Genomic DNA, 3,547 nt, shown 5'->3' on the forward strand with positions numbered 1-3,547 from the left:
GCGCGGGTGGCGGTGACGGCGGTGCTGGCGGCGGCGCTGGCAGCGGTTTAGGGTTAGAGTTTGGGCGGCGAGGCGGGCTGGTGGGTTGCGGGGGTCGGGGCGCTGGTTAGGGTTAGGGTTCGGTGGCGGCGGCGGGTGGGCTGCGGGATCGGCGGGGCGGCTTATAAAGCCTGGGGCGGCGGAAGTCCTAGTCGGGTACGGCCCGACTAAGTCGGTTGACTTTTATTTAAATAATTCCACGCAGAAAAACAAAGAAAAGAAATACCAAGCGGACTCCAAAAATCCTGAAATAAATTTTTCCCGTCCTCTAAAAATATAGCGGACAAGGTGAACATTTATTTGGGCCTCTAATGCAATTTTGAAAAACGCATATTTTTCCTAATTCAAACAAAATAGCGATAAAACTCCGAATAAAATTCTTATTTGATTTTAATATTAAATCTCCAATATTTCTTTATTTTGAGGAAGTCATTTTATCCCCTCTCTTTTATTTTCATAAAAGAAATATTCTAAGAGAAAATAATTAAAATCAAACTATCCTCTTCTCAAAATGTGAGAAAACTCAAATATGAAAATTACGAAATCCCCAACTCTCTCCGTGGGTCCTTGAGTTGCGTAGAATTTCTTGGATCAAGCCAAAGTGCAATAAAATATGATATGCAATGATGATATAATGTATAACATTCCAAATTGAAAATTTGGGATGTTACAATCCCGCCCCTCTGCCGCCATGGAGACCATGGACCAGAGGGGGAACTCTCGTCCCATCTAGGGGGAGGCGAAGGAAGAATAAGAAGGAGGGGGCTCTCTCCCCCTCTCTCCCGGTGGCGCCGGAGTGCCGCCGGGGCAAGGATCGTGACGGTGATCTACATCAACAATCTTGCTACCGTCAACACCACCTTTCTCCCCATCTAGGCAGCGGTGCAACACCCCCTCTCCCCACTGTAATCTCTACGTAAACATGGTGCTCAACTCCATCTATTATTTCCCAATGATATTTGGCTATCCTATGATGTTTGAGTAGATCCGTTTAATTTTGTATTGTGGGTTAATCGTGATCTTGGTTGGTATGATTGTATATTTTATTTATGGTGCTGTCCTACGGTGCCCTCCGTCTCGCGCAAACATGAGGGGCCCCACTATAGGGTGTTGCAATATGTTCATGGTTTGCTTATTGTCAGTGTTGCGGGGGTGACAGCAGCCTAGACGCGGATAAGTGGGTTATGGCGTATGGGAGTAAAGAGGACTTAATACTTAATGCTATGGTTGGGTTTCACGACCTTAATGATCTTTAGTAGTTGCGGATGCTTGCTAGGGGTCCAATCATAAGTGCATATGATCCAAGTAGAGAAAGTATGTTAGCTCATGCCTCTCCGTCATATAAAATTACAAGAATGATTATCGGTACTTGTTATCGATTGCCTAGGGACAAATGACTTTCTTGTTGACAGAAGCTATCCACTTTTATTACCTTGCAATTTATTCATAGTTTTATTCTCACAAAGTACTCGTAGTTTTATCCTTGCAAAATAGTTTCATACTTGTTTCCGGTAAAGCAAACGTCAAGTGTGCGTAGAGTTGTATTGGTGGTCGATAGAACTTGAGGGAATATTTGTTCTACCTTTAGCTCCTCGTTGGGTTCGACACTCTTATTTTTTGAAGAAGGCTACAAACGATCCCCTATACTTGTGGGTTATCAAGACCTTTTTCTGGCGCTGTTGCCGGGGAGCAATAGCGTAGGGTGAATATTCTCATGTGTGCTTGTTTGCTTTACCACTAAGTAGTTTTTATTTTCTGTTCTAAGTTGTTCTCTATCTTTAGTTATGGATATGGAACACGAAACACCAAAAAAAATAGTTGTACTTGCTACTCATGGAGATGGGGAACCTCCTAAAACCCTCGATGCTCGTTATGTGAAAAATATTATGCACTACTTTGATAATCCTGAGAAAACCCCATTCAACATGATAATGGGAGTAACGTTGGATCAACGTGAATACTTTAGGGATTATCGCTTGACACAAAAAGGGAAACTTTTATGGGATGAAATTTATATGTTGCATTGGTATGCTCGGGATTTATGCTTGAGATATGATTATACTTGTTGCTCTAGGATGAATGCTCCACATCTTCCCTTTTCATGCAAATTTAATGATAATGAAACCTTAGCTTCTTATGCTAATGGTATGTATGATTATTATGATGTGGAACGGATAGAAGAATTTGTTGCTTTTAAGGGTGCTTATGAAATTGAATCTTTGTTTTTAAAGTATGAATCTTTTGATGATGATGTTTATAGACCTGAAAATTTTGCCATCCTTAAATATTGCTATGATAATTATAAATACAATTCCGATATTGATGAATTTATTGGGAAAATCTCCGCTGTCCGAGAAGAGACTAATATTTTGCAAGAGTCTATGGAAGAAGGAGTTGATGAAACTGTGAGCATATTGGATGAATAAGATGATGAGGAGAGTGAATAACAAGCGGAGGAAGAGCGGATTGATCACCCGTGCCCACCTTCTAATGAGAGTAACTCTTCAACCCATACATTGTTTAATTTCCCTTCGTTCTTACCGAAGGATCAATGCCATGATAATTGCTATGATCCCATTGATTCTTTAGAAATATCCCTTTTTGATGAACTAAATGATTGCTATGCTTGTGGCCATGATGCCAATTTGGATTATGCTTATGGAGATGAACTTGCTAGTGTTCCTTATGTTAAACATGAAATTGTTGCTATTGCACCCACACATGATAGTCATATTATCAGTTTGGATTCTCCAAACTATACTTTATCGGAGAAGTTTGCACTTATTAAGGATTATACTGATGGGTTGCCTTTTACCTTTGCACATGATGATTTTGATGAGTATAATATGCATGTAACATCCCAAATTTTCAATTTGGAATGTTATACAATAGATCATCATTGCATATCATATTTTTATTGCATTTTGGCTTGATCCTAGAAATCCTACACAACTCAAGGACCCACGGAGAGACTTGGGGATTTCGTTATTTTCATATTTGAGTTTTCTCAAATTTTGAAAAGAGGATCGTTTGATTTTCATTATTTCCTCTTCACATAAATATTTTATGAAAATAAAAGAGAGGGGATAAAATGACTTCCTCAAAATAAAGAAATATTGGAGAATTAATATTAAAATCAAATAAGAATTTTATTCGGAGTTTTATCGCTATTTTATTTGAATCAGGAAAAATATGCATTTTTCAAAATTGCATTAGAGTCCCAAATAAATGTTCACCTTGTCCGGTAGATTTTTAGAGGACGGGGAAAATTTATTTCAGGATTTTTGGAGTCCGTTTAGTATTTCTTTTCTTTGTTTTTCTGCATGGAATAATTTAAAAAAAAAAGAGGAAACCGACTTCGGGCCGTACCCGAGCGGGACTCCGCCTGGGGGGGGGGCTTTATAAGCCGCGCCGGCCGAGCCCCGAAGCCAATCAGCCCGCCCCCTGCCAAACCCTAGCCGTCGCACAGCCCCGCCACCGCCGCCGCCTCCGCCTGCGCCGCGCGCCA

This window comes from Triticum aestivum, chromosome 5D (assembly GCF_018294505.1).
Source record: "Triticum aestivum cultivar Chinese Spring chromosome 5D, IWGSC CS RefSeq v2.1, whole genome shotgun sequence".
Lineage (NCBI taxonomy): Eukaryota > Viridiplantae > Streptophyta > Magnoliopsida > Poales > Poaceae > Triticum > Triticum aestivum.